Source organism: Miniopterus schreibersii (genome assembly GCF_964146895.1).
Source record: "Miniopterus schreibersii genome assembly, chromosome: 9".
Classification (NCBI taxonomy): domain Eukaryota; kingdom Metazoa; phylum Chordata; class Mammalia; order Chiroptera; family Miniopteridae; genus Miniopterus; species Miniopterus schreibersii.
Window position 1 is genome coordinate 36335037 of NC_138118.1, and position 13976 is coordinate 36349012.

The following is a 13976-nucleotide window of genomic DNA, read 5'->3' on the forward strand; positions in this document are numbered from 1 at the left end:
ATAAGGGACAGAAGGGTCAGAGCCAGAGATGTAATGATGGGAGCAGAAGAGAGATAGATAAAGAGACTGAGACATTTGAAGATGCTTTCAATACTTTGTTCTGGGTTTGAAGGTGGAAGAAGGAGCCATGAGCAAAAGAATGCAGGCAGCCTCTAGATGCTGGAAACACATACTCCCCTAGAACATTCAGAAGAAACACATACTCCCCTAGAACATTCAGAAGAAATGCAACCTTTCTAACATGTTGATTTTAGTACTCTTGACCTCCAGAACGGTAACATAAGAAATCTGTGTTGTTTTTCAGTCACCAAATTTGTGGTAATTTGTTATAGCAGCAAAAGGAAACTAATACAGAGTAATGAGAGTGAAACTTTTTTACAAATGAATTCTGGAGATATTTTCAAGGAAAAAATTAAATGGGATTTATGATTGAATGAAGGTGACAGGAATGAAAACTAAAGTGCAACTTTAAGTATTTAAGGCTGGCTGATGCATTCAATTATGGCTTGATAAGCACAATGAGGGAAGTTTAGAAGAAAGGACTGGTTTGGGTAGAAAGGTGATACATTTGTTTCAGAACATTTGAATTTGAGATGATGGGTAGACATCTAGAAAGAAACTACCATTTAGAGATTCTTTTGGAGCTTAGGGGAAAAAATTAATGTATAAGTGGATTTTTCCAATGGTGAGAAATAAACCTGGAAAGTGTAAAGTATCTCTGAAATAGATATAAATTTCTGGGGAGACATAGAGATGGGAAAACTGGAGTAGAAGGAAAAGAAAGGAAGGGAAGGGGAGGGAAGAGAGGGAAAGAGAAAGTTAACGGAACTTATAAAAGCCTAAGACTGTTTTTAAAAAGAAGGAAGGAAAACAAATGACTGAAGAAGCATGAAGAATACAAAGATAACTGAAGGCCAAAAGCCAAAAAGAAAAAGTTTCACACAAGGCTGGTGAACCACAGTGCAGCAAGGTTGAAAAGAATGGGATCAGGGTTGGTAGTAAGGAGATTCTTTATGGCCATTTCATTAGAGTCTGAAAATGGGAATCACTACATGCAAGGTTAGAGACAAAGTTAAACAATAAGAAAAACAACAATGATAACAATAGTGGATATGCATTGAGCATTCTCAGCTACACTCTTGGATCATGCCTGCTCATCAGACTTCATTGAGAAAACTGAAGCCAGCCAACAGGCATGGAAACATCCCTTGTTTTGCTATCACCTGAATACAAACCAACTGCCTCTGGACTCATCTCCTTCTGCCTTCTGCTATGGTGCAGAAATGGCCCTCCTTTGAAACAGAGTGCATTGCTCCTCTACACCTGGATGCTTCTCACCATCTCAGTGACTCTGCTCTTTGAGCCTTCCCCACTGTCTCTGGTATTGTCAGGAATCATTCTTAGCATCAAACAAATATTCTTCACTATCTCCCATCTTAGGAAAAAAACCTGACCCCCAAATTCCTGAAACTATAGCCCTACGACTGTGAAATGCATTGGTTAAGTTCTTCCTCAGTTTAAATGTTATAAAACTACAGGTCACCTGGTCACTTTAAAAAAAAAAAAAAGATTTGAGAGATCAATTTGTTGTTCCACTTATTTATACATTCTTTGGTTGATTCTTGTATGTGCCCTGACCATGACCAGGGACTGAACCAGCAAACTTGGCTTATCAGGACAATGAGCTAACCATCTGAGCTACCCAACCAGGGCTCCACATGCCTCGTTTGTGTCCTTATTTAATCGACCCCTCAGTTCAGGCTGCAGGCATCCTTAGCATATCATAGAAACAGTAGTTTCATTTTCTAAATGGGCCACGATGTGACAAGTGTTGGGAAGCATCCATCAAGATGAATGACATGGTTCAGTTACTGTTTCTCCAGCAGCACACAAAGTCCTTTAAGAAAGAGATAAAGAGCAGTGTTATCTGGGACTCCATCACCAACAGGTACCTGGTAACAGGAAGCTTTCAGGAAAACCCAGAGATGCCCCATTCCACCCTTTCACTTCAAACAATGGCCTCATCTCTCCACATCTGCAGTCATCATGATGACTGATACAGTGATCACCATGCACTAATTGGTGTGCTGATTGAAAAGCTTTACAAGGATCTAGTCTACAAAATAAAGTGAAAAGTGCAGGATGATTATGGAAATGTCTAGCAGGTTAGGTCTTGGCGAAAGAGCATGGAGGAGAAGGCCAATAGTTTGGTTCTGGCATAGTTGAGTCTGGGCTTGGAGAAGGAAAAAGTCAACCAGAGCTTTAGAATTTAGAGCTGGAAGGGCTCTTGGTTGTTATCTTGCCCCATATTTGTACATGTTTCTCAGAATTTCTGTCTCACAAGATGCTCAATTACAATAAAAATTCCCTAAACAATTATGTTTGGAAAATATAGAAAATTACATTCCCTTGGGGAAGTTAGAGTTCAAAGGATCTGGGATTTTCCAAACATAATTTGTCCATTAAATACTACTTGTCATACAACAGAACTAATGTTCTGGAGAAGTTATTCTGAGAATTAATGATCTAGTCTTATCACTACATATCACAAAGAGTAAACTGAGATTCATGAAAACTGGTTTACCCAGGGAGGGATGCAGAGCTAAAGACCTGACTCCTGATTTCAATGTACTTTATAAAGGGACTTGTATCACTTTATAAATTAAAAAAATATATATTAATTATTATGCAAAATAAAATTAAAATTATATTTCTAATTATTATTTACTCACCAAAGCATTAAACCTATACACTTGAGAAAAATCTTCAACAAAAGGATATTTGAAAACTCTAAGTAGCAACTTCCATTCCTGATCACATTCTGGATATTGGTTATTACTTTTTCTCTCAACATATAATTTTAGCAAATTTAGTTCTCTATTTGCTTGCTTGTGATATAACAATTAATAATAATAATTTAGCACATATGATGTTCTAGGCACTGTGAAGGGCTTTATATGCATTTTCTCCATTAATCTTTTTTTAAAAAATATATTTTTATTCATTTCAGAGAGAGGAAGAGAGAGGGAGAGAGAGATAGAAACATCAATGATGAGAGAGAGTCATATATCTGCTGCCTCCCCCATCCCCCCTGCTGGGGGTCAAGCCTGAAACCTGGATGTGTGCCCCGACTGGGAATCCAACCATGATCTCCTGGATCACAGATGATGCTCAACTGCTGAGCACACTGGCCAGACTCTCCATTAATCTTAACAATAATTCTGTTAGTTGACATTATCAACCCATTTAAAGCTGAAGATGCATAGACTCAGAGAAGTAAGGAACTTGACCTAAGTTACAGAACTCATAGGTGAAGGAGCTGAGTTTCTCACTCGGGTCTGGTTGATTCCAAAGCTTATAGTCTTAACCACTATGTTTTCATAATATTCAGGAAGCTGTGTGGATTTAGAAAATTCCAGACTGACATCTTAAGTGTTCTAACTCATCAACCCCCAGTAGGAAAAGCAAGTGATTTAATGGCTAAAGAATTCATACTAAGGCACTGACATGTTGAGCAGGGCTCCAGCCTGTTATTTATTCTATAGACTTCTATAAATCATGAAGCCTTAAGAAAGAGGTAGAACTTTATATAATCTGCTTTGAAAAAGACCACAGAGGCCAGAGTTGCATCACCATGTTAGGTCTGTGACTGAACACTTACTTGACCAGCTGAGTAAGATAGCGAAGAGAGAAAACATCAAGGACTTACATGCAAACATAAAGGCACTCTATTCTTTGCTTGCTTTTTCTTGGTGAGTTTTTATGGAATGCTGTGGGAAAACATTCAATTCCTGAAGATATTTGAACTAACTCTTGCTAAGAAATCATAATTCAGAAAGACACAGATCTTATTATAATAATTGTACTTGTGAATTTCATCTTGTTTTATTTTTTCTAAGTGAAATTGCCTCAGAAAATTACAGAGCTATCTTATTTTCCATGTGTAGAATTTATTAGGTATGAAAATAATTCCTCTATCTATAGGTACAAATGTGTAGTTAACCTTAAAGGGAAATGAATATCAGAGTAATTGAATCTTATATTTGCAAAGTGCTCCATCACTCAAAAGCCATGATCACATCCCTTTCCTCTTTCTGATTTTCACAAGAGCCTTTAAAAACTGGCAGTGGAGCTAGTATGAGTCCTTTTCATATTTATTCATTCATCAACTATGTATTGTCTGTTTTGTGGCAGGCACTGGCAATGCACTATTAAACGAGATAGGCAGGTCCCCCCACCCCCACCCCCATGAAGCTTGTTTTCTACCAGGGGTGGCACGCAATGAAATAATGAATAGATAATGAGTAATTAAACAAGAAAAAAAGAGCAAGTGTCCTAAGTACCTAAATGTTGTGCTCTCGGGACGCGAAGAAACCTCGAGACACGGAGAATGTAGAATTTAGGTGGAGATGCAGAGGGTTGAGGCTCTGGAGGTGCTGCAACAACCCTCCTCACCATCCAGCGATTTTTATTGTGAGCTACAGAAAGGCAGGTGTGAAAGATAGTGATCAGTAGAAACTATAAAATGCGCATAAACAAACGGCTTTGTTTTATGCTAATGATTCACATTTGTTCTTAAGGCCATAACCCTCCTGGGGGCAAGCTTCCCAGATCGATAAGGATCTGTTTCCAGTTCCTGTCAGAAATGTCTCCCTAGTTTTCAAGGGGATTTCTGCGATTCTGGGGAAGCTTGCTACCCAACTCCTTCAGTCTGTTTGTTGTTTGCTGGCCTTTTCCTACACCTAAATACTATTTAAAGAATTCAAATAGGTGGAGATAAATAGATAAATATCAAATAAATAGAGATCCTTTAGAAGGAATGCCATTTTGATAATTTAATACTTAAACAGCGACTTTAAAAGGCATGGTCAAGGAAGGCATTTTAGCCTGAGACCTAAATGGTAAGGAGCTAGCTCTGAAAAAATGGAGCCAAGCATTTCTCACAGATAAGAAAATTGAAACTGGAGATTGAGTGACTAAAAGATTATATAATCAGTGATAGACTTTGATTTTAAGTTTTTGAGTCCAAACCAGTGCTATTTCTATTCACAATCTACATCAACAATGAACATGGCAGAATATATAAATAATCACTATTTTTGTATACTGGGAGAATCAAGTTAAGTAATATGAATGTCTTTTGATAATTTAATAATTACACATATTTTTAAATTATTTCTAAATGAGGAATAAATTGTAGTTTGAACATTTAAAATATATGCAGTTTAAATATGCATTTAAACTCAACTCCTGCATAGATGATTCCTTATTTTCTGGTCAGAAAAAATTTGTCAAGAGTTTCCTTCTTTCTCTTTCTCTCTCTCCCTCTTGTATTTGAGTATCTTTTGGCTTCAGGCAGAAAAAGACAAACTGAATAGAAGCTCTGACTGTCCTAACTAATTCCTAGGACTTATAATTTTTCGTTCCCTTTCCACTAGTTTCATGTTAAATGTTTCAAAGTATTTGGGCTTGTTTTCTTTCATATATATTAATAGATTATGACACAAGTCCTTTGGTGGAATAATGTCATTATTACAACTTGAAAAAATTCCTTGGAGTTCATGATCACAGATGTTTAAGAAATCTTTTCTTTAGCATTTAATTCATTATTTATTTTAAAAATTTTATCTTTATTGTTGAAAGTATTACAGATGTCCCTCTTTCCCCCCCACTAACCCCCTTCTACCCCACTCCCATCCCTCCCCCAGGCCTTTACTGCACTACTGTCTGTGCACAAGGGTTATGCATTTATGCATATTAAGTTCTTTGGTTAATCTCTTCCTGTCCTACCCCTCTTCCCTCTGAAATATATGAGTCTATTGCATGCTTCAATATATCTGGGCCTATGTTGTTCACTAGATTCCACATATAAGTGAGATGATGTGATACTTGTCTTTCTCTCATTGGCTTATTTCACTTAGCATAGTAGTCTCTAGGTCCCTCTATGCTGTCTCAAAGGGTAAGAGATCACTCTTTTTACAGCTGCATACTATTCAATGTTGTAAATGTACCACAAATTTTTACCCATTTATTTACAGATGGGCACTTGGGCTGTTTCCAGATCTTAGCTATTGTAAATAATGCTGCCATGTACATAGGGATGCATATATTCTTTCTGACTGGTGTTTAAGGCTTCCTAGGATATATTCCTAGAAGCGGAATCAATGAGTCAAATGGCAGATTCAATTTAATTTTTTGAGGAAATGACATACTGTTTTCCATAGTGGTTATACCAGTCTGTATTCCTATCAACAGTGTACAAGGATGGTTTTTTCTCCACATCCTTGCCAGCACTTGTTTGTTGATTTATTGATAGTAGCCATTCTGGGAAGTGTGAGGTGGTACCTCGTTATTGTTTTAATTTGCATCTCTGATGATTAATGACTTTGAGCATTTTTTCATATGCTTCTTGGCCATTTGTATGTTCTCTTTGGAGAAGTGTCTATTCATGTCTTCTGTCCATTTTTTAATTGGATTATTTGTCTTCCTTTTGTTGAGTCATATGAGTACTTTATATAATTTGGAAATTAGCCCCTTATCATTGGCGAATATATTCTCTCATACAGTGGGTTCCATTTTCATTTAAAAAACAATGTCTTTATTGATTTCTGAGAGAGAGGAAGGGAGAGGAAGAGAGAGAGAGAGATAGAAGATAAAAATCTCAATGATGAGTCATTGATCGGCTGCCTCCTGCACACCCCTCACTGGGGATTGAGCCTGAAACCCAGGCATGTGCCCTGACTAGGAATCAAACTATGATCTCCTGGATTATGGATAGATGCTCAACTGTTGAGCCACTCTAGTCAGGCCCCTTTTTAGGGGCCTGATTTTCTTTGTTGTACAGAAGCTTTTTAGTTTGATGTAGTCCCATTTGTTTATTTTTTTACTTTATTTCTCTTGCCCTAGGCAGTGTATCTGAAAATTCTGTTACATGAGATGTCTGATATTTTGCTGTCTATGTTTTCTTCTAGGATTTTTATGGTTTCATGACTTACATTTAAGTCTCTTATCTATTTTGAGTTTATTCTTCTCTATGGTGTAAGTTGGTGGTCTAATTTCACTTTTTTGCATGTACCTGTCCAATTTCCCCAACCATTTACTGAAGAGACTATCTTTACACCTTTGTATGCTCTTGAATCCATTGTCAAATATTAATTGAACCTAATGGCTTGGGTGGATTTCTGGGTTCTCTGTTCTGTGCCATTGATCTATATGTCTGTTTTTGTGCCAGTACCAGGCTGTTTTGATTATGGTGGCTTTATAGTATAACTTGATATCTGGTATTGTGACCCCTCCAACTTTGTTCTTTCTTAAGACTGCTGGGGCTATTCGGAGTCTTTGTTGGCTTGATATAAACGTGTGGAGTGTTTGTTTTAGATCTGTGAATTATGCAGTTGACATTTTAATAAGGATTGCATTGAAACTATAGATTGATTTGGGTAGTATGGACATTTTAATGATGTTAATTTTTCCAATCCATGAACATGGTATATTCTTCCACTTGTTTATATCTTTTCCTATCTCTTTTTTCATTTTCTTGTAGTTTTCAGAGTACAGGTCTTTTACCTCCTTGGTAAAGTTTATTCCTAGTGTGTTAATTTTTTGTTGCAATGATAAATGGGATTTTTTTTTTTTTTTTTTTTTGGTTTCTCTTTCTGAGAGATCATTATTGGTGTACAAAAGTGCCATCAACTTCTGGGTGTTAATTTTGTATACTGCTACATTGCCAAATTTATTTATTAAATCTAGTAGTTTTTTTGGTAGACTCCTTAGGGTTTTCTATATACAGTATCATGTCATCTGCAAATAATGACAGTTTTACTTCTTTCTTTCCAATTTGGATGCCTTTTATTAGTACTAAGTTGAATAAGAGTGGGGAAAGCAGACATCCCTGTCTTGTTCCTGTTCTTAGGTGGAATGTTTTTGGTTTTTGCCCATTGAATATGATGTTGGCTGTAGGTTTGTCATATATGGCCTTTATTACATTGAGGTATAATCCCTCTATTTCCACTTTACTGGGAGTTTTTACTAAAAATGGGTCTTGGGTTTTTTCGAATGCTTTTTCTGCATTTGTTGATATGATCGTGTGATTTTTGTATTTCAGTTTGTTTATGTGATATATCACATTTATTGATTTGCGAATATTGTACTGGCCTTGCATCCCTGAAATAAATCTTGGTCATGGTGTATGAACTTTTTATTATATTGCTGGATTCAATTTGGTAATATTTTGTTGAGGATTTTAGCATCTATGTTCATCAAGAATACTGTCCTGTAATTCTCTTCCTTTGTAGTGTCTTTATCTGTTTCGGGATTAGTATAATGCTGGCCTTGTAAAAAGAGCTTATACGTGTTCTTTTCTCTTGGATTTTTTTGGAATAGATTGAGGAGGATAGGTGTTAATTCTTTGAATGTTTGGTAAAATTCCCCTGTGAAGCTGTCCAGACCAGGGCTTTTGTTTGCTGGAAGATTTTTATTATTAATTCTTTAATTTCATCAGGTTTATTTTGGCCTATTTAGGTTTTCTGATTCACCTGATGCAGTTTTGTAAGATAGTATGTGTTTAGGAATTTGTCCATTTCATCCAGGTTGTCCAGACTGTTGGCCTATAGTTGTTCATAGTATTTTCTTACTATCCTTTATATTTCTGTGGTGTCAGTTGCTACTTCTCCTATTTCATTTCTGATTTTATTTATTTGGGTCCTCTCTCTTTGTTTCTTGATAAATCTGGCTAAAGGTTCATCGATCTTATTTATCTTTTCAAAGAACAAAATCTTGGATTCATTAATCTTTTGTACTGTTTAATTTAGTCTCTCTGTCATTTATTTCCTCTCAGATCTTTATTATATCCTTCCTTCTACTTGTTGGACTTTTCTTGTTCTCTTTCTAATTCTTTTAGTTGTAGTGTCAGATAATTTATTAGAGCTTTTCCTTTTTCTTGAAATAGGACTTTAATGCTATGAACTTCCTTTTCAGGACTGCTTTTTCTGTGTTCCGTAGATTTTGGGTTGTTGTGTGTTCATTTTTGTCTGTTTTTAAGAAGTTTTTTATTTCTTCCTTGGTTTCATTGTTTAATAACATGCTATTTAGCTTCTATGTGTTTGAATGTTTTTGAGTGTTTTTATTGTAATAGATTTCTAGGTTCATGTCATTGTGATCTGAGAAGATGCTTGATATGATTTCAATCCTCTTGAACTTGTAGAGACTTATATTTGTGTCCTAACATGTGGTCTATCTTGGAGAATGTCCCATGTGCACTTGATAAGAATATATATTCTGCAGCTTTGGAGTGGAATATTCTCTAAATGTCAATTAATTCCATTCGATCTAGTGTGTTTTTTAGGATCATTGTTTCCTTGTTGATTTTTTGTCTGGAAGATTTATCCATTGATGTCAGTAGGATGTTAAACTCCCCTACTATGATTGTATTGCTGTTGATCTCTTCCTTAATGTTCTCCAAGAGCTTTATTATATATTTAAGTGCTCCTATATTGGGTGCATATAAGTTTACCAGGGTTATATCCTCTTGTTGTACTGATCCCTTTAGCATTATGTAGTAACCTTCTTTTTCTCTTTTTATGATCTTTCTTTAAAGTCGAATTTGTCATATATAAGTATTGCTACCCTGCTTTCTTTTCATTTCCATTTGCATGGAATTTTTTTTCCCCATCCCTTCACTTTCAATCCGTGTGAATATTGTTCTGTGATGGGTCATTTTTTTTGTTTGTTTTTTAAAAATATATCTTTATTAATTTCAGAGAGAGGAAAGGAGAGGGAGAGAGAGAGAGATAGAAACATCAATGATGAGAGAGTCATTGATCGGCTGCCTACTGCACACCCACAACTGGGGATCAAACCCGCATCCTGGGCATGTGGCCTGACCAGGAATCAAATCCCAGTCGCCTGGATCCTAGGTCGACGCTCAACCACTGAGGCATGCCCAGCCGGGCTGTGGTGGGTCTTTTGTAGAGAGCATATATATGGGTCATTTTTTCTTATCCATTCAGCTATTCTATGTCTTTTGATTGGAGCATTTAATTTATTTACATTTACTGTTAATATTGATATGTAGTTTTTACTACTATTTTTTCTTTGTAACTATGGTCTGCTCTCAATTTCTTCTTAAAGCACTTCCATTAACATTTTCTACACTGCTGGTTTGGTGGTAATGTATTCCTTTAGCCCCCTCTGCCCCTTTTTTTTGGTCTGGGAAGCTCTTTATTTTGTCTTCAATTTTTAAATGATAGCTTTGCTGAATAGACTAGTCTTGGGTTCAGTTCCTTGTTTTTCATTACTTTAAATACTTCATACCAAGCCCTTCTGACCTGAAGTGTCTCTGTTGAGAAATCAGCTGACATTCTAAAGGGTACTGCCTTGTTGTTAACTTTCTGCCATCCTGTTGCTGCCTTTAAGATTCTTTCTTTGTCTTTAATGTTTGTCATTTTGATTATGATGTGTCTTGGAGTGGGTCTCTGGTTCATTTTGATTGGAATTCTGTGCTTCCTGAACTTGTGTGACTTTTTCCCTTCACCAGGTTAAGGAAGTCTTCTGTCATTTTTCATTTAAACAAGTTTTCTATTTCTTGTTCACTTTCTTCTCCTTCTTCTATCCTTATGATGCGGATGTTGTTTCACTTCATGCTTTCCCAAAGTTCCCTCAAACTACCCTCCTGTTTTTAATTTTTTTTTTTTTTTGCAGCTCTAATTGGGTCTGGTTTTTTTTTTTTTTTTACCTTGTCTCCCAAGTCACTGATTTGAACTTCTGCCACATTTAATTTACTTTTGATCCTTTTCAGTGTATTCTTGATGTCAGTTATGTTATTTTTCATTTCCAACTGATTCTTATTTATGGTTTCTATTTCTTGTTTCATGCTGTTGTTGCTCCCACTAAGTTTCTTGAAATTCTCACTAAGTTCCTTGAGCATCCTTATGAACTCTATATCTGATAAAATGCTTACCTCCATTTTGTTTAGCTCTCCTTCTAGAGTTTCCTCCTTTTCTTTCATTGGGGGTTGTTTCTTTGTCTCCCTATTTTTGCTATACCTTTGTATTTATTTATATGTATTAGAGCAAATTGCTATGCCTCCCAGTCTTTGTGGGGTGGCTTTATATAGTAAGTGTTTTTGGGACCCAGTGGTGCAGTCTCTTAGATCTCCTGAGCTGGGTGCTCTAAGAATGACCCTTGTGTGAGTTTTTTGGGCTTTCCTGTTGTAATTGGGTCTTAACTGTTGTTGTCCCCTTTGTGAGAGGAACCTCCTCTCAGACTGGCTGACTGTGAGGCTTACTCCCAACTATGTTTTGCAAACTCTTATGCAGGTGCTGATAGAACAAAACAAAACATGATACAAAACAAGAACCTACAAAAGACCCCTACAACAACACCAAAAGCAACCAAAAAAGAAAAGAGAATTATAAAGGAGAAAAGAGACAAATAATAGATGAAAAGAAAAGAAAATATGAGGAGAAAATAAGGGAAGAAAAAAGAATATGAAAAGGCAGAGATGAAAGAAAGAAAATAAGAATAAAGAATAGAGTAAAGAAAATGGTATAAAAGAAAAAAGAAAGAAAATAATTATGAAAAGGAAAATAGAGGAGAAAGTAGACAAAAAGTAAGAGAAAGAAAAATGAATAGAAAGCAGGAGAAAGAGGAATAAAATAGGGTAAGAAAAAGAAAGAGAAAAATTAGATCTATAAAAAAAAAAGAGGGACTAAAATAATAACAAATCAATAAAGAAATATAAGAAAGATAAAGAAAAATTAAAAAAAATTAAAGTGGAGTTCATCTCAGCAGAGTTTAGTGCTTCCTGGGAGCTCTCTTTGTATCCTGCTTTTCTGATGACTGAGGCTGACTGTTTTGTCTGTTAATTCTGGATTTTCCAGGAGGTACTTATGAGCTAATCACTGTCATAAACTGTTTTCCTTTGGCTCTCAGCAACCTCTTTGAAGCTTCAAGTGATCCACAGTTTGTGTCTTTCTCCACAGGACTTGGCAGCATGCGGGAGGGGCCAAGCTGTACTATAAGGTCAGTTTGTTAGTAGCATGGGGCCCAGTGATGGGTCAGCAAACTTCCTTAGTTTTCCTGGGCTCCACCTCTGCCTGCCTTTGCCTACCAGCCAGCTGTCAATCTTAATCATGCAAAAGTCTGTTTCTGAAAGGGCTTTAGGTGGAATTGAGAGTCTAGACCTATGTGCCTCCCCTGAAGGGGAGAGCCATTCAGATTTCAGACAAAGTGATGGGTGCATTTCCCTGTCCCAGTTCTACTCCTCTGAGAATCTCCCAGAATATTTCCATGCCCTTGGCTGGTTGTAGAGCCTAGTATGAAATCCAGTGGGATCAACTGGAAGCCTGGAATTTCTATCAGCTCTCCTGTGAGGGGGAAGCACCAGTCAGGTTCTGGGGTTAGTTGGGTGGTCGGTCCCACCCTCATGCTAGTGACTAATGCTCTCTGAGACTGCTTAAACCCTTAGGCTTGGACTCTGCTGTTGTCTCCTCTGCAAAGGTAAAAAAGCAGGGTGTGGCAGTCAGGGATCCTGAGGGCTTGGTGGACTGGACCACCTGCTGAGCTGTGGCTTCTGGACGGGGACTGTGCCTCTCTGGAAAAATGGCCATTTCAGTTTGGGTGTGTATAACCAAATGCAAGTCTCCCATTCACCTCTTTTCAATGTCTCTCCCCAGTGCTTCCCACTCCAACCTCTCCTTAGGCATCTTCACTCCACACCGCCCTCCCTCCACTAAAGCCTCTGGTGAGTAGCTGCAATTGAAAATCCTGTGCTCTGGGTTTTTAAAAAACCAAACCAAGACAAAAAATAACAACCACAACAAAAAACTGCAGCTTTAATTTTGCTGACCAGCTCCAGACTCCCTGTCAGCCAGCAGCCCTGCTGCCTTTTATGGCTGGATGTTTCATGGACTGCTGGTCTCAGCTCAAATGCTCTTCACTGTGGAGCCCAGCCTGGGTTCTGGGCCTTCTCAGGGAAATAATCCTCCTATAGCAAGGGATCCCTCTTCACTCTTAGCCTGCTTCTGAAAGCTGAGTCAGACCCTCTCACAACTTTAGCCCTCCTACCAGTCTCCAGGTGTTTTCTGTACTTTCTTGATATATGTCTCCTCCTCAGCTGGACCTCAGTTGGTAACTGTGGGTGACTGTTGCCCAATTTAGTTGTATTTCCAGTTTGGCCCTGTCAAGAGGTGCAAGAAAGGTCTGCCTATATAGCCCCCTGCACTCCCCTATTTAAGGAATCTTTTAAGAGAAGAATTGAAAAGAATTTTTCCAGAATGGGTTAAAATGAAAAGCTCATGAAGATTATATATGTAATTTCAAAAGAGCCAATTAATACACATTTAACAGTATTTTGGTACTAGGACTTGAAAATTTCATTCCAACTGGGAAAGACACAAAACTCCCATGACTAAAAAGAACCCCAAATAAATAATAGCCATAATTGGCCAAAATAGTCTTTAATTAGCTTTTGTTTATATTAATTTATATACTATACAATTGATATATTTTTTAATCCTCACCCTAAGATATTTATTTTGTCCATTGCTTTTTAGAGAGAGTTGAAGGAGGAGAGAGAGAGAGATACATCAGTGTGAGAGAGACACATCTATGTGAGAGGTTGCTTCCTGCACATGCCTTGTCCAGGGCTGGGGACTGTATCTGCAATCAAACCCGAGACCCTTCAGTCCTCAGGTTGAGGCTCTAACCACTGAGCAAAACTGGATAGGGCTACAATTGGCCATTTTAAACCAAATAGTAATTTTTAATGTATTAACAAGGTTATGTAACTATTAATACTATCTAATGCTAAAACATTGTTATTCCTTCTCAAAGAAACCATATACCCATTAGCAGTTACTCACATTCCCTTCTTTCTTGACCACTGGCACTTGCCTGTCCAGACACCCCCCATATTGAATGGGACCACACTAGGTCTTTTGTTTCTGCCATCTTTGACTTAGAATAATGCTTTCAAG